We start from the raw sequence: 18,080 nt of genomic DNA, 5'->3' as shown, positions 1-18,080 counted from the left end.
TTTGCTATGAGGTTGGAGGAATTATCTCATTGACCCAAGATCCAAAACTGTTCCTCTCTTTGCATATTCTGGCTGAAAACCAGTCAGTTACATCTGCAAAGAATACAAATAAGTTTTTCAAGCATTTCACAATGGTAAGGCCTTAGCAGGGTCTTTCAACAGTTTTCAGTGTCACTTCAATATTCTTCTGTCACACCACTGCTTTCTGGCAATGGATACTTGTGCACATGGAGCATATGTGACTCAGCGATGCATTTCCCTAGATTCCAGTGCCATCGGCCGTTTATGGATACATCTTTGATTATGCATCCAGCAGCTGTGATACTGTCATACCACTGTTCCTTAGGAAGCATGTCTGCAACATGTTATGCATTCCAGGAAGGCTCACACATGTGATTTTTCCCTTTTCAGATGCCTTGCTACATTAAGCAGAAGGCAGAAAGATAAGGGCTATTGGAAGACAATCTGCAATTTTGCCCAGCATTCACTGTACAAACATTATGTGAAGGTGATGGGATAATCTAAGGACTCTCAATGAGAACAGCTTTCCTACTCAAAGGTGTAAGAACACTGATAAGATTTCCTGAAATTCTCAACAAGTTTCCTCACTATTGTCCCTATTCTACTGTCATTATTGAGGTTGAAGCTAAGAGAGTCTCCTATCAACAGCATTTCTAACGTGGCTATTACTGTAGCATTTCTAGATATTAGGTAAGGTTTGGATCTTTCCTTATATTTCTTGGTTATGTTTGATGGAATTAATGGACTGACTGTAGGAAGCCTTCCAGGTATTTTGTCTTAATGAATATATGTTGGGAGACATTATTTTCAATGGGTATATCCCCTTGAATTCCTATTTTTAACATTTTCAGTGGAGTTACTTAAGAAGTAGCAGGTAGTCCCCCAAAATTTCAAATATAGTTAATCTCTTTTACAGGAAAGGTTGTAAATATGAATTATAGAAATAAACACCTGTGTGAAAAGCACTGACTGTGAAAGGGGAAGTATCTTTAGCAGCAGTAGATTTTGCAAGTGTTCCTAATCTTATTACATTAAAGCCAAAGTGACAAAGCCATCATTCTACAAAGGTGTAACACCTAGTGTGAATGTCATGGAGAACTGTGAAGTTTCCTCATACAGTACAGCATCATTACAGAAACATCTTTGTTAAAAATAACTTCAAGCTTACCTATCCTGAAGAGTTCCTTAACCTTTAAAATGTTTCCTTTCTTACCTGATGCTTTAATACTTGCATTATGTTCCAGACACAGCTGTGACAGCAAAATCATCATCCTTTTTTTCTTGTTCTCCTGACAAAGGGTAGGACTTCTCTTTAGTGACAAATACATCTACAGCTGTAATAAACACATGCACAAGTATAGGAAGTAGGGATGAAAAATATCCACAGTCCAACATCTATTTGTTTTGTGTCTGCCTCCTTGTCCTCACCTGAGGTGTGACTGGCATGACCCTTTTCCACAAGTGGCACCATACTGGTATGTAGCAGTAAGTCCCCCAGCTGGGGGGGCTTACTCTTCTCCGTGGCTCGCACTTCCACCCCAGTGTCCTACAAGACTACTGCAGTGGAACAGTAAGCCCAACATAAGTCCCAGCATGCACACAGATTGTTTCTAAAGAGGAGAGCAAAGTGTTTCCCAAGAGGGGTGTGGACTTGTGAGACAGAATTGAGGTGAATAAACTTAAAAATATCTGACCATCAAACAGGTCCTTAGTGACCAGAATAGACTCTATCTGCTGCAGCTCATGCAGGAGCACAAAAGAATGAGATTTTCCTTGCAGTGGTCTTCATGAGAATCTCCTCTTTTGGGAGGGAATTGTCAACCAGCAAAACTCACACATCTGACTTCTTCACCGAGCTCAGTATGGCAAACATTGGAGAGATAAGAGAAGTGAAGAGTGCTGAAAAGAGTCCTTCCACCTATTCACAGATGCAAAATGCAAGGAGTTGGGGATAAGTAAAGCAGCAGACTGAGGCACCTTGAGAACCACTAACCTTTTTATTTTTCACCCTTATCCTGGTGGTTGTTAACACAGAGTAGAGACTGTCCTACAAAAGGTTTTCTTTGTGCATAATACAACATTTCTTTGTAGAATCAATAACATCTCAAACCAAAGAAGAAACAACAGTGCCCTTCCTAGTAATAGCACATTCTTGATTCTTATTCATTACTTTATCCGCCAGCTGTTTTAACTGATTAGTCAAAGGCACACTCCTTGTTGACATAAAATGTGTGGCAAAAACAAGTGTATAAATGAATAATTATTTCCAACACTTGCAATGAGATTAAGTGCTTATTGGATTAGGAGAATAACAGGATTTAATGGGGTCATTTATGCTGCAACTCTAGTAAAAAAATGTTCAGTGAATGCATATGTATCAGATTACAATCTCTACAGTCCATCTAGCTATAGCCATTTAAATATTTTATCTATCCAGTACTAATACATTTCTGGTCTTTTCCTTTTCAATACAATACAGGTGAGTGTCCTTGGGCATCTTTGCAGTGAACACGTGACACAGTTGTTATTGCTATTAGTGGACAAGCATTTTTCAGTACAAGCTAGTTTGGTATATCATAACTTTCCTAGATCTGGGGAGATGCCTTTCAAGCCTCATTCACATACAACAAATGCCTCTCTCACTGCTTTTCCCTCTGCATGTTACTGGAGCCATCACAAGCTCTACCAGTCTTCATTGCAGTGTCTCCACAGCTTCCTGGGGAAATGAAAGGAACAGGAAAGGGTGATGTGGTGAACCTATATATATGCCATTGTATTGGTTGTGTTTGGCAGGAGTGCTGTAGGGGTGACCTCTGAGAGAAGAGGTTGGGGGCTGCCTGATGCTGAACACAGCCGGCTTCAGTGAGCTCCCCAGTAGACACACACACATGCAGCTGACCCCATCAGGGGAGTCTGGGGTTCCTCTGTGAAAGCGTCTGTAGGAAAGGGTAGAAAACATTGGACCAGCAGAAGAGAAGGGGGAGAAAAAGGTGAGAAATAACAGAGGAAGCACCAAGGTCAGGGGAGAAGGTTCTTTGGGCACTAGAGCAGATACTCCCCAGCAGCCCACGGAGAAGACTACGCCAGAGCACATGGATAGTCTTCAAGTAACTGAAGCCCATAGAGAGCTCATACTGGAAGAGGTTTTTTTCATGAGGGACTGGAGGCCATGGAAAAGATCAACACTGGAGCAGAGAGAAACTGCATAATGCGCATTCCCCGCAACACACAGCAGGGCAGTGAGAGGAATCGGGAATGAAGGACTGAAGCTGTGCCTCGGAATGGTGGAAAGAAAGGGTTTTTTTTTAATGTTTATATTCCTGTTTCTTACTGCCTGGATCTATTTAAGCTAGCAATACATTAATTTTCCCAATTCAGGTCTGTTTTGCTGGTGATGGTAATTGGTAAAGTAACCTCCCTGTCCTCATCTTGACAAACACGCTTTCTCATTCTTGTCCCCTGTCCTGTTGAGGAGAGGGAGTGCAGCTGGATGGGCATTTGACTGTTAGCAATGATTAACCCATCACACCACTAGGAAATCCTAGACTGACTTATGTTCAGACGCTATGATCTACAGATGTCTACGTGGTGTAGCATGTGTCTGTTTTCCAGGCTAATTTGAAAAGGAACAATCCTGAGTATCTCTTCCTTACTGGTAAAATCTGAATCTGGTGGAAAAAAAAACCCTTATTTTTTCTCAGTCTGGATTGCAGAGCAATGATCTTCCTGAAGGTACCTTGATCTGGAGTTGATCAGGAAAGTCAAAATCTAGATGGTGTTGGAAATTGTAGAAGGATCATAATAAAAGGAGGTGCCCACAAAAAAAAGTCTGTCTGAATCCAAAAGAATACTCACAAGCATAAAAGAAATCAAGATGGGGAATGGCAGGAGGGGAATTTCTCTATTTTGGATGAGTATCTTTTGACTTGTCTAAACTGATAGAAGTTTGGTTTGCATGCCATCTGCACTCTGCCTTCTATGCTATGTGTCCTTTAAAGAGTACTTCGCTGCTTAAATTCCTGGAAAACAAGCATTAGTATTTGCTACAGGACCCTACTTACAAATGACAGAAAACCAGCCTTTTTTCAGGGATATAGAGTTAGATTAGAGTCAGCCACTGAAGCTGTGTAGTTGTTGATGCTTCCAGTCACAGGACAATCAGACAAAATTAAAACCACTGAGCAAATCTGAATTTTTAAACAACTTTTTGAACTGCATGAAAATATTTAACTTAACCTGAAACAGAATTTTCATTGTGATTTTAAGAGTTTCTTTCCTTCAAAAAAATACATTTCAGAAGAAATTGAACATGTATGGTATTTTCAAACCAGAAAATGTTACTATTTATTTTAAAGTATTGCAATTAAAAAAAAAAAAAAAAAAGAAAAAGCTATGTTTTCAATTTATTTTCAGGAGTTTTAAAAAAGTTACTTTTTGCTTGGTTGGTTTTGACAAGTAACTTGATAGAATGAAATCAAGTTCTCAGTTGTTTGGTAGTGCTGAACCTGCCTTTTTCATTTGTATGAAAAATACATACAGTGTGTCAGATAAAAACTATTGACAGACTTTACCTGGAGCCAGACACACTCCACCTGGAGTGTTAAAGCTCTGGAGCTGCCACAGGGGAGAAGTCTGGGGAAGGTTGAGGGATGGATCAGTGCTTCTTATTGATCTCAGTAAAGTTGCTTCAGTCTTTGAATACCAGGCAAAGCTATAAAAGCATATAACAAAACCAAATAAACAAAAGAACGAATACGTTCCGTGACATCCTTTTATTTAGGTAAAGCTTCCAAGTAACTAAAAAGACTGTTATTCTTCTTGTAATTTATCTCTTTGGAAAGAAAATGTATAATTTCATTAATATTTATCATATTTCTTTAAGTTTTGTGAACAAAGCCAAGAGCGGCAGACCACACAGCATGACAAACTGATCACCCCAAATCTGGGCTCAACAGGTGTAGCACAGACGCACACATCCACTCACTCCTATCTACATCAGAGACCAAAGCTGAAAATAAAACTGGTTTCCATGTTGTCAGTCCCTGTATCACAGTGATGTTGCAAAGCTGGGACTTAAAAACATATTCCCAGTTTGCAGCTGTCATATATGAGGATTCCTGAGCTCAGCACAGAATTTTTACTTTTCAACTTTCTTTTTGTTCCAATAAACACATAAAACCAAGACATGCATGACTCAAATTGATCTAACTTTTACTTCTTCTATATCCTTAGCCTTTTCCTATTTGAAGACCTGACATATTTTCTTAGTTCTTTTCCCATTATCCTCTTTACTGAGCAACTCACATCTGTCCTCTCCCAGATGTTTCCTATGGTTTTAATCAGATCATCCATGCAGAGACATAAATGTGATCACATACCACATTCCTCATCAGAGCATTTTGAAGACATCACCATCACCCACACGTGCCTCTCTTTCCCAGAACATCTCAGGTAACTACAGATGGGCCCAGGCTGAGGCTTTTTTGAATACCTCTCTCGTAGCACATAACTTGTCCTTGTTTTCAAAAATGCTCTCTCTCTCTGTATATAGGGGATGCATTTCTATTTACAGTAATCCATGCATATTTGGTGGCCAAAATTCACAAATATTTATGTATCCAGACCTGAAATCTCAGAAAGATGATTTAGATCAGAACAGCTTTTCTGCTGAAAAGATGTCACATCATCATTTACTCTGCTGGCTTCCTGTTGAAGACATGGTCATATATAAGATTTTAGCCTGTTTCTTTTCAAATCCATTTATATGGCAGGTCTGAACTATTGCTTTGTCCTCTGTGATCATGACGATTTGCATCAGCTACCCTCCAGATGTGAACAAAGTGTCTCTCACAGCGCAGAAATGTGTTAGTGCAGGAGACAAAGCTTGGCCGGCAGCTGGTGCACATAGCCAGAAAGGAATTCACATCCAGTGTGCACAGGAGGACCACAGACTCATCACCTCAAACACAACATACATTCCATCACATATCCCACAACATACATCCCGCTGTGTATCCCTAAAGCTACACTTCACAACAAAACAGTCTGAAACCAAAGCGAGCCAGAAGATAGATAGACAAATAGGTAATGTTTGCAAGTGTATCTTTGCAGACTACAAACATAAGTTGCTTTATTCACAAAGAATAAAGTTTTAACAAATATACCCCAAACATATTATTAGATTGCTGAAACCACTGGCCCAATATATTTAGCATGTACATACTTTGTCATGCAGATAGTGTCCACGTTGCCCATGTATGGACACATACCTGTAGGCTGACCATGGGTCAAACACATCGTTGCCATGCTGAACGAATCCCCATCACACTGCTCATTGGAAGTGCTTATTTAGACACTGACCATTTCTGTGACTGAAAGTAGGCAGGATCTGGACTTTGATTTGCATAGTTTTCACAGTTTGTTTAAAACCTCTTCTGCAGATTTTAACTTCTGTCTTAATTCCTGGTTTCATATTCATTTTTTACTAGCTTGAACATAAGACCAAAAAAATCATGAGTCAGTCAGTAAGAGTATGTTCCTTCCTAACTAGGAGCTCAGATTTCAGGCATATGATCTGCTTTGGCTTTTGTATAGCTTGAACAAACTTACATTAAGTGACAAGTGATGTCATATATCTGAAGGACATAAATGTCAATATGCGATGTATGGTTTATACAGCCACAGACTCAAAAAAAGAACTGTAGTAGGGAAACTGAAGTGATTATTATTTCAGTAACCCAGAGAATCTCCATCCCCCATCTATCTTGGCAGGTGCTGCATATGCTCTGCACTTTTCAGAATCAGGACTCTATAGCCCAGTTACTGTAAGGACAGAAACACAACCTGAGCAGTTTCCTCCTTTAGGTAGAGAAAGATTTACTCAAAATGTTTGTGAAAAAATGTCTTGGATATTTTCTGCCTTCAAGAAATGAACAAAGTAATCTGTAAGGATGCAAAAATGACTCACTACTCATTAGCTGTGGGATTCTGTAGCATCTGGAGGCTGGGAGCTGTTTGTGTAACCAGTTAAGCCTACCACAACCAAATGAGCACAGGGTCAGAGCTGGAGGTTCAGAAACCATCAGAAAAAACAGAGGTTTGCTGTTCATGCCAGGCTGTGTTACTTTATGATATTATTTCCACCAATACATATGAGGTGATCTCTCTCAGCCCTTTCTAGCCTCTTCCACCCTAGTCCTCAGTTCCAACCTCTCAGAGAATGGTTTGTGTGACCCACAAGAGATGAAAACAGGGGGATGATCATGATGATCCTCCACCTCCACAGGAAGGGACAAACCTGTCAGTATGGTGTGTACAGTTTACACTTGAGACAAGACTTGAAATTATGACTAAGGGCTCCCACTCATGTAAGTCTCTCCAGCTTTCACCTTCTATACTCGCAGCTGCCCAGGAAGCTATTGCCTTCTGAGATCATCTCAGACAAAACACACCAACACAAAACTGGTTTTTGCCCAGACCACACTACAACAATTTCTCCCAACAATGATTTTATCCAACTCAATCTAAAAAAATGACCTTTTATTTTAAAGTGCATCCAGTACCTTCCTTAATGTTACATCCAAAGCAAGGATGTGTTATAGAGCGGGTTTTGAAGACCACTTTCTAAGTTAAATTAGCACTTTTAATACAAGCACGTACCAACGAAACAGTGGAAACCCTGTATTTGTGGGGAGAAGTTAAGACTGTTAAGAGAAAATAAAAAAAATATTCTTTAAATTTCACCAATATGCAAACTGGTATAAGAAAATAATAAAACCACAGCTATTTAAGAGACTAGGACACTAGCATAACTGGATGCAGAAAGTAAACTGACACACATGCTTATCACTGTAATGCTTAACCTCTTGGTTAATCAATAGAGTGGCTGAAACTATAAATCAAAGTGTCACCACTCCAGATGCACAAATAGACAGATTCTGATAACGGAACTGCTTCTCTGGTCTGCAGTTTCCTGCCATACTTTATAGTTCAGGGTTGCTTGAGCGAAGTGGACTGATACAGTGGGAATAGGAATGCTTCATCTCAAAGGCAGCTGTATTTTTAAATATATTTTTTAGCACTTCCCAATGTATTTGCCTGTGTCAGGAGACTTAAATATTTAAACAGGGTGACAAAGTTCATTTCAACCTCAATGACAGTCAAACCCCTTGACATGCCCCTTTTGTAATGTGAGCAGAATTTTCTTCATAGAAATAGCCTACCTCAAAGGACCGAGGGAGAGAAAAAAACTTCTGTGCCAACTTTTAAAACCCTGAAAGTCTCTGCAATCTCTCACCTTTACCTCCTTACTTACCCCACCCGTTTCCTAATGATAACCATTTATTTCTTATTTTGTTTTATATTTATGTCTGGAAAACTGGGTGCCCCCTTTGTGGGTTAACAGAGGGCAGGCACTGCCGGCCTCTGAAGCCCTCTCAGTCGGATCTCAGGCCTAAACCCTCCCAGCGCAGCCCGGGCTGCCGAGCTCCTCTCCGGAGGCGTGTGCCTGTCCTCCGGCAGATCCGGGGATGAGCAAGCGCCTTTAAAATGTGACAGAACAGGAAACGCGGACTCGCTCCCTCACCCAGCGCGGCCCCCGGGGCTCCAGCGGGGGCCCGGTCACCCCACACGGCGCCACCTCGTGTCCCGCCTCGGGAGCAGCACGGCAGGCCCTGCCTGTCCCGCGCTCCTCCCGCTCCTCGCCTTCCCAGCCAGACGGGGTAATCCATGGCCATCCGGGCTTTCCTGGGCCCATTCATGCCCGAGCTAACGCTGCTCTCGGGCGTGCGCTGTGGGTTTGACAAGAGGCAGACACAACCCCAGAGTTGGTGCACGTTAACGTAGCTTTTCTAGCTGAAACACCGAGGGGAAGGCAGGGCGGTGCAGCCAGGAAAGCTCTTACTTGGGTAGGAAAAGGTAATGGTTGTCCTCAGTAAACTGCTTGGCTCTAATCACAGCGCTGTCACTGAGAGGAGAGCCAGGACAGAGCTCTCACAAGCCACATCCTTGCACCATCCCTTATTCTGAGTTAATTCCCTGTATCACACCCTACTGTCACGGAGTTGTGGACCTGTGGACACCCCCAGGTACTCTGTGAGCAGACACAGATACGCAAGCAAAGGGAAAGCTCCCCCTGTTCTTTCTGCCACTGTCAGGGGAAAGGGAAGGACTATAGCCTTATCTCAGAAAAGACCACTCAGAGGACAGAAAAGGAATTTGTTACATGAAATACACTTTATGCTGAGTAATGCAAAGGTGTGAAAAACGTAGTGTATTTTGCATGGAGAGTTAGAAGCAACTACGCTGACAAATATTAACTGCAAGGGGAAGTAACACCTCAAGAATGGCTCAGTTAGAAAGTTTAATCTGCTGAAAGGACCGATTTGGGTTTTTTTTGGTTTTTTTTGTGTTTTGGGTTTTTTTTCCCAGTAACAAGCAGTGGTACGTGGAGGGGCTGAGAGGAACAGGCAGGATGAGAAGTGCCTGGAGCTCCCTTCTTGCTGTTTATCTTTTCTCACAGCAGGGACCCATGTGCAAACCCCAGATCAGGTGTGGAAAGGAAACAGAAACCAACCCGTTCCCAAGCACACCCAAGTGCTTGCAGCCCAGTTCTTCATATGATGAATTGAGAAGTGTAAGGAAATGCGAAAATCATGCCCCATCCTCTTGCAGAGTGCTGCAGTCCAGTAACCTACCAGACCTGTTTTTCTGGTGTGAAAGATGGCTTCCCACACACTGCATGGCTAACATGGGAGTCCCCCTGTTCCTATGTCTTCAAACAGCAGCATGGCTGAAGCATTTGATTACCCACGACCATTTGTGTCCACCGTGGCCTTCTATTCTTCCTTCCTCCTAGATCCTTCTTTCCATCATCAGCCAAAATGGACATGGTCTTCCTCACAGTGGACAAGATTTTAATGGTGTCTAGTTGGAAATGAGGAAGTCCATGCCTCCCAGCCACACAGTGTATTACTGGCCATGGAAGTGAGGGGGCAGCAGAAAGTACCTACCAGGAAATTCAGCTTCCCGTGCAGGCATAGGAAATGTGAAGAATTTAGGTTTCTCCTTCCCCCTCCACTTCCCCCTCCATTCCCCCCTCCACTTCCTTCCCTCTCCACTTATCCTATGCAGCAACGGTGTGGCTAAACAAGAACAAGAGGATCTTGTTATTCCAACACACTACTCTAGAAACAAAGCAAGTCTGACTTGTTTCTACCTCTCCCATACTGCAAATAGTTCAAAGACCATATCAGTCTCTGCCTTTCCATCATGCTTGTGGGGATGCTTACCAAAGCAATGACTGAAGCAGCTCAGCCTGAAGAAATGCTTCAAAACGAAAAAAATTGTATCCATTGTATTGCCTCATGGAGCTGTTGGAATAAGCATGAAGACAGCAGTCTTCAGCCAGTTTTTCCAAGACAAAATGCCTGCGAGTCTCCATCAGTCACAGTAAATAAGAAAAATGTTCCTATCATTCTTGTGTGTGATACAGAGACATGGGCTTTAAGATCCTGCTTGGTGACTCCCAGCCTCAGCTTGGTGTCCTGCAAGCCTCACAGAGCCTCAGCCTACCACCTGCAAAAAGCAGCTTCCATGCCTAAGACAGCAAGTAACCAAAAGACTGTGACACACTGACATAGCTAAAAGAGAGCCTATTAAAGCACTAGAGCTAGAAATTCCCCTGCTACCCTCAGGGAAGGAGCCCTATAGAGGACGTCTGGTTCTGAGGGATGGCGACCACCCAGGCTGGCACAGCAAGCTGGCACAGGGCAGCTACGTCAACGTGGCACTATGCCCAGCTCATCAGCTCTTCTGAGAGTTTCTGCACTGCCCTGGGTCATGTCTTTCTCACAAAGATTTTACAGGGATGTCATAACTATACATCCTCCCATATGCACAGTCAAGAATTAGAGCTTTCCTAATCCCACATAATTATTAACATGAGAGCAATTAGATAGAAAGATCAAATAGGTTGTTATTAAAAGACTGATGAAGAGCATAAAACGCTACCAACTGGCATAAGAAATCTTGATTCAAGAATAGTAAAACCCATAACCTATGGAGTGTTTGCTTTATATCATATGATTTATATGCTATGGGATGTATTTTTCAAATTACACCTGTCCTGTACTATGTGATAATAGTATAATTCATTATGTAGGTCTCCAGGTAAACAAGAAGTGACACCTAGCATGGCTGGCTTTTGCCTAATGCCACATTTATATGATCAGACTTTAGAATATTATTTTAAGTTCAGCTAAAATACTACTTGGAGATTCTGATTTCTAGCTGATTTTTTTTCCATCATTGAACTGATAAAGTAAGCTATAATGAGAACTTTCTAGATGATAGATGTCATTCTCCTGAGTGGTGCTATTAGCACTTGTCCAGTTTCAGGAATATATATTAAAGAAAAAAAAAGACACACATATGGCTTGGTATAATTACGTAGCCCTTCAGAGTAAAAGAACTATTTCAAAAAACACAGTTTCATAAAGCTATGTTTATCTCCTTTTAGTTTCTATTACTTTTTCCAAGTCTGTCAGCTTTACATAGAATTTTACATTTTGTCAGATTAAGTTGATAAGACTAATTTCACAGGAATAAAGGCCAAGATTCATAAACTACAATAACAAGCCAACAACATGCCTGTGTCTGTGAATGGGAAGGGGGGTAAGAAAAAGGCCTTATTTTGGTAGGCAAACAGATTTCAGTTTGCGTTTCACAAGGGATTATCATCAGTCTTGAGCAAACTCAATGTCTGTGAACATCTTACATTATTCTTATGATCCACAGGTTTTGCAGAGCTAATGTGACTTTGCAGACATTTCTTTAATGCAATTTAAACCTTACTTAGCAGGTCAGAAAATAACACCCAGCTACACAACATGTCAGATATTTCTTTGGACCATGGGCAGGATGTATTACTAGTTTTTCTTTCAGATCTTCTTCCCATGTTATCTAATCCATTCTTCACACTATGTTCATATTTGTTTTCCCATGCTGCTTTCTTCTCTTCTGCTTCCCTTATTTTATTATTAGGTATTATTCTATGCGATCTTCTGAAAAGAACAAGAAACTAATACTATTTCATGATTAGAAATGCTCTTTGAATGGGCTTGTAATGAGGTAAAATGAATTCACCCATCTCTAGTCATCTTGTATACAATATTCTGCTAATAATGAGAAATACCTTGACAGAATCCCCTTAATTAAAACATTCAACAAACTGAAGAGCCTGTAGTAGCTGACTTTATGGATTTACACAGTATGTAACTTAAGCAGCGGCTGAGTCAAATTCTAGGGTAAGTTGCTGTGATTTATGCTTTCTTTAGCGCAAAAGTATTTTACACTGTCTTGGCTCTCTTTTAGTGCACTTAAACACCTTCAGACTTACTTAATTACCCAGAATAATTTTGATTCACAATCACTGACTAATGTGTGAGTTACATTCTTGTCCCTTTATATGAATTCTCCACCCTTAATCTATTTTACTATAAAAAGCTCCAACAACGTTAAGGTGTGATTCACAGGATGTGCTGTTGTTACATGAATGAACTCCTAGCGAATAGTGCAAATATTAAAGAATTGTTACTCTGTTGTAAGGAACTGATTACAATTTCTTTTCTTTGCCAGCAATGGTGGGTTTTGCAGCTCTTTTCATGACACCTTTTTTAAAAGTGAAGACATACAAAAAAATACTGACAGAAACTTACTTTCCCAGTGAAAGCTGCTACAGCTCCTCTGTGGGCAAAGAGATTTTCATTTAATAGAAAAACTCCAAAAGAAAGGGAGACATTGTAAATAAACAAACCAAACCTACTATTTCACTGTAATACTAAATGGCCTTTAACAATAGGTGGTGTAAAATCAAGCCAGAAGCACAAGCCTGCCAAAACATATAGCAGCCACTGTTTGTAAAAGTGAAAAGAAAACTAGCACACTGAGAAAGGAAAAACACAGCTTTGATGTCAACCCTTCTGCAGACTTCTCTGTAGCTGTAACAGTTGCTCTTCCCATTTTCCAGAGAGGTGTGATGGACAGTGAGGAATGGGAGAGTGCCTGGAGTAAGTGCTGCATCTGTTTGAAGCTGCAGGCAGTAGCTGGGCTAGGTTCAGATGAGTTCGTTGATGGTAATTCTTGAAATGACTTATTCTTGGTGGTGTACTCTGATTAACTCTTTGAAAAAAGTTACATTTAGATTTTATGAGGCAGGAACTGACAGTCATTCTGCAATAGTGTAGAAGTTTATAGTTTACTCAGCAAAAGCTTGCATGCTGGCATATTTTAGAAAGGTTGGTCACCTCAGTACCTGATAACCCATTCTTGCTGTATTCTCTTAGTTCTCCGGAACGGAAATTAATTGCATAGTTTCAGAGTTTGAATTTCACTTATTATTCGCTGTATTCGTAGAATCATGATCTGAGCAAGGTCTTCACTATGTAGTTAAGAGCAGTTATGAACTTGCAACACATCTTCTGTCTCTAACGCAGCAAACTCACCTAATTTACTAAGCACTTACCAACGTAAACCACACACCGACTGACTCAAAAGATAGGGTCTTTGTCTTGAGGAACTGACACAACTGATCAGAAGCCTTCAGATGCCAAGGGAAGACCCTTACTGGCCTCAACAGACTGTGGATCAAGTTGTAGTTTCAAACATGCTGGAATAAAAGACGGTGATGAAAAAGAGGGATAGTGATTAGTTCTGTAACCTTAATATAGCACATTAAACTTTTATAGATGCACAGTGTAAAATCATTAAAAGCACATTTTTACACATATGTTTCAAGGATCAAATTTCATTTATAGTTCCTGAAGAAATATAACCACTAGAAAAGACACACAGCATAATCTTAGTCTGCAAGGAATCAAAAAGCTGCTTATAATAGCATGTGTCAGAGAAGAGCTTGTTAGTTTTGTGAGGAAGACAAGTGATGCACCCGTGGTAACAGGTCGGTCACGGTCTGGTCTTACCTTGACCAGACTGCAGCTATATCCTCACCTCTACCCTTCTCCTGCATTACTTGGGTTGTACATGTTCTCGTTGATGTTAAACTTACATTCCCAGAGGCCTGCTCTATGCATTGAGGAACATGTTTTACATGTCTTTTCCATTATATTTGGGAATTTAGGAAGTGAATAATATTCTTGCCATGATATGCCACATGCCCAGATCCTTGTTTTGCCAGTTGGTAGTAAATGTAGATCACTTAGCACAACGTACTTCACCTGCCACAGAACATAAATCTGGCTGAGCCACTTCCACTGCACTGTGCCGGAAATGGTAGACAGTGTATCTGTATATAGCATGTGTATATAGTATAGCAATAGGAACCAGAACAGATCTAGCTGGTTTTGTTGCTGTTGTGATGATGTTGCTAGCTTGTGAAAGTTATCTTGGGAAAACTCTCTTTGAATAATTTCTATGGTGAACCACAACCACTAGGCTTGGAAAATGTTTAGGTGGTACAGACCAGCATTTCTCAGCATTGCAGTGGCTACTAAGGTAATGTTTAATTACCAGCATTCATTTCCACTTACATGAGTGAGGAATCGGCCAAAATGGAGGTAACAGTAAAGAAATATTCACAGTTAAGTCTAATTGTTATTTGGTGTCAAATTAAAAGTATGGCAGTGGTACAACACAAGGAGGCCTTTGGTTTTTCCAAAATCAGGCTCTCCGATTTAAAAAGGCTGAAAAAAGTGTAGGCTCAGAAATACTTGCAGAAAGTTAAGAAAATGCTGGAATGTTTGCATATATGTGAGGAACTACTTAGTTGTCAAAATTAACTGATAGTCTGACTTTTAAAAGTAATGAACTATGTGCATATTTACATGTTCTTTTCATGGAGAAACAGAAAGCATCACCTTCCTGTGAATACCTACTAGCTGTAAGTAGTTTCAAGTGTCATCAACGCTTAGTAAAACTGAAGTTTCTCCAATGTTTTTCAGCTTCATTTAAAGCCATCCTCCAGGCTCTTATGTCTTCTACAGTGAATAAATCTTGTGCTGTTCCTTTGTGAGAAGTTCTTTCTCTATTGTGCTTCCCATAAGAATGACAATAAAAGTACTTTATGTATCCAAAGTCACATATACAATTTATTAGAAAGAACATACCAGGAAAAAAAAAAAAAAAAAGAAAAAAAGAAAAAAGCAGTGTAACAGCCAGCTGTTTGTACCCACTATGTGCAAAAGGAAAGGGACCTATAAGCAGATATTTTGACTGCTTCATAGGTTGCTTGTCCTGTGATGCTCACCACTGTTGCCATATATGTTGTTGGTTAAGACATCCTTATGAGTTTTACTGTAAAATTTCTCCTCCAAATACCTGTGAAGGGCAAATAGTGATTAATTCAGTACCTTTGAGAGGTGGAAACCCTGAGGCCTCATCAAAATTAGTCTTGGTGACCAATACCTGAAGACTTTGATTAAAATATGCTTTTCCGAGACCCACACTGCAAAGCAGCACTAAAGTGAAGGATTTTCTTTCATTCTTGCTCTTATTGCTAAAAGTTATACAGATAAAATGAGTTACAGTGTGATGAGCTGGCTACTTTGTGATTCTTTCCCAGTAACCACAGAAAAACTTTATCTGACCTTGTAGGTGTGAGGAGAGAGCTGTGAAAAAGCACGTATCACTTATGGTAGAGACTGCATCCTGCCTGCAAAAAGGTTAATGAAAGTAGAGCCTAGGCACTAACCTGCCCTCCGTGGTTATCTCAGCTGGTGGTCATTTTATGGGAAGGAATCCTTGTTTTGGAGAAGAATTTTGGTGAAAAATTATTAGGGAAGGATGTAAATTGTCATTAAATGATACAGAGGAGTTGGCAATGGAGAAATTTTCTATTTCCTCCCCACTTTCCCACTCCCCACTTCACAGTTTACCTCCCTCTGGTCGTGCCGACACAACCAGATCTTGGGATGTGCGATAAACCAGATCTCTCAAATGATCAAAGTAAAAATAACTCTTCTGACTATCTTACAACTGAAGTATTACCCTTGCAGAGCTCTTGAAGACTAATTTTAATGTTTATTTTATTTAAATTGAATAAGACAAAAATTATTGTCTTATCAGAAAAACTACTCTTAAGCATTATAAAGCAGTGCATCATGCCTTTTTCAGTTCATAGATTTTTTTATAGCCAGAAGGGACTAAACATTATGAAGATGATTTCAAGTTCATGGAGAATAAATGAATTGAATTTTGAGTGAGAAGGAAAAATTGACACCCTAAACTTACAACTATATTGGCAGGCTACCTAAAAATGTAAGACTGCTTATTTTAAAAAGAGAAAGAGAGTGAGAGCTAACCTTAATAACAAGAAAACATGCAAGATCAAGTGTAAGTTTTGGAAAGATAAATTTATCCCACTTACATATTACTGCTGCTTGCTAAAGCTATCTCTACCTAGTTTAAATAGACTGTTGAGAAAACCTGCTAAATAGTAGACATAAAAAAGTGTGCATCTCATACAAGCAGAGAACAAGAGAATAAGCAGATTACCTAATAATCAATGTCTGTCTAAATGCTTGGCAAGGATAACTTTAAAAACCAGTGCTCAACGTTATGAAAAAGAGAAGAGATGGAAGGATTATGAAACAGCTCCTTCAATAAAATGGCAGTGGCATTTAGTTCCTAAATTATTTGTATAACATCCACTGTAATTTAATTCTGTTACTTTCACAAAATGCATATTATGCTATTTATGCTAAAACACTTTCTTAAAGAGTTGCCTGTTAAAGACAAGGCAATCAGATGTTAGCAGAAAAATATCATTAAAAGTTTGGCCTTACCAGTGCCCTGATAGAAAGTGTAGCCTCAGAGGGGCTTAACCTGAGTATCACAACTTTCTGCTTTCTCTCTAGTATACTTTCCTGGATTAGAGAGCACAGTTACAAAACATTATTCAAGGAAATTTAATTTTGATTCCTGCAGCTGAGAAAGCTTCAGCATCATTTTCTCATCTGCTTCTCCATTTCACTTACTTGGACAACCTTCTCTCCTCTGCTCCAGTTGAAACAACCTTTCACCAGCACCTTTCCAACCATCTTTTGCTTTCACATTCATTGTAATCAGATGGTGTGATGTATTATTGGCCTGTTTATGGTTTAGAGCCTCTCTTCCCACACAGTAGGCAGCCGGGGCTTCTTTGGCTATAGAAAATTAGTGATGAGAGAAGCTCCACCATTTTCTAGAAAGATCCTAGAAGAAGAGGAAAAGATGTTCTATATCTTTCAAGACAGAAAATAAGCCCAGATTTATTGAACCCTTCTAAACTGCAGGAAATTTCATAAGCCTACCAGACCTTACAGTAACAGAGGAGCATAGAAGAGCTTATCTACAATACAATATGGCAACTAAAATACGTCACTTGTTTAAGATTCTGACAGTTCAGCCTTTTCTGGAAGAGAAATATAACTTTTGAAAATGTTAGTGCCATTTGAAAATCATTTATTGCTGAGCTCTAATAATAATTTTTTCTTTAGAGTGTCACTTTACTCTTTGCATATTCATTAGGGTCTTGTTTTCATCCATAGCTTCTAAGACCTAATCCAACATGAAAAAAAAAAGTATTTAAATTAAACAAAATCAAACTGAGATTAGAGCACTTGTGTCTTCTGCAAACTCATGGCCTTCTGATGTGAATATGGACTTGTTCTACTAAGCTCTATGTGGCAGATACCTTGGCAGTATTTTTTTCCCACATCCATATTTACCAAGAATATTTACAAAATGCTAATATAATCTGAAACATTGGAAAGGAAAATAAAATAAAGAGGAAATTTACAAAGGGATAATTTTCATTGCAATGGACTTTATTAAAAAAAAAAAAAAAAGTTGAATTTTAACACTTGCTATTTTAACAACAATATTCCAGGCCTTTTGTGGCCTCATTGTTACAGTTTGGAGAAAGACAAGAGAACAACTGGATGAAAAAGATTTACAACACCTTTTCCACTGTTAGTTACATCTATGTAATTATAGTAAAGCACTGAGTGGGTACTACTTTGCCATGCACCTGAAGAATTTTTGGCTTGCCATTGCACTGATAG

The 18,080-nt window shown here is 39.8% G+C and overlaps 1 long non-coding RNA gene across 2 annotated transcripts in view; it reads right to left on the bottom strand.

The window, feature by feature from the left end:
- Positions 1 to 1,543: 1,543 nt before the first annotated feature.
- The window catches only part of LOC133211047 (uncharacterized), a 41,530-nt gene continuing 24,993 nt past the window's right edge, over positions 1,544 to 18,080 (bottom strand). Inside the window, exons 4-5 of one of the 2 annotated variants that reach the window (XR_009725089.1) lie at positions 17,013 to 17,229; positions 1,544 to 2,737 (exon numbers count right to left, since the gene is read on the bottom strand). This is a non-coding gene — a long non-coding RNA (uncharacterized LOC133211047). Of the gene's footprint in view, positions 2,738 to 11,509; positions 13,688 to 17,012; positions 17,230 to 18,080 lie in introns of those variants that run through there. The other variant, XR_009725087.1, reaches the window with a different exon arrangement.

Source organism: Neopsephotus bourkii, unplaced genomic scaffold (assembly GCF_033783945.1).
Source record: "Neopsephotus bourkii isolate Nb327-2 ecotype Australia unplaced genomic scaffold, CSIRO-AGI_Nbou_v1 NB_549, whole genome shotgun sequence".
In the NCBI taxonomy this organism is placed as follows: domain Eukaryota; kingdom Metazoa; phylum Chordata; class Aves; order Psittaciformes; family Psittacidae; genus Neopsephotus; species Neopsephotus bourkii.
The sequence above is the reverse complement of the archived record's forward strand: the minus strand, read 5'-3'. Positions and strand labels throughout refer to the sequence as shown.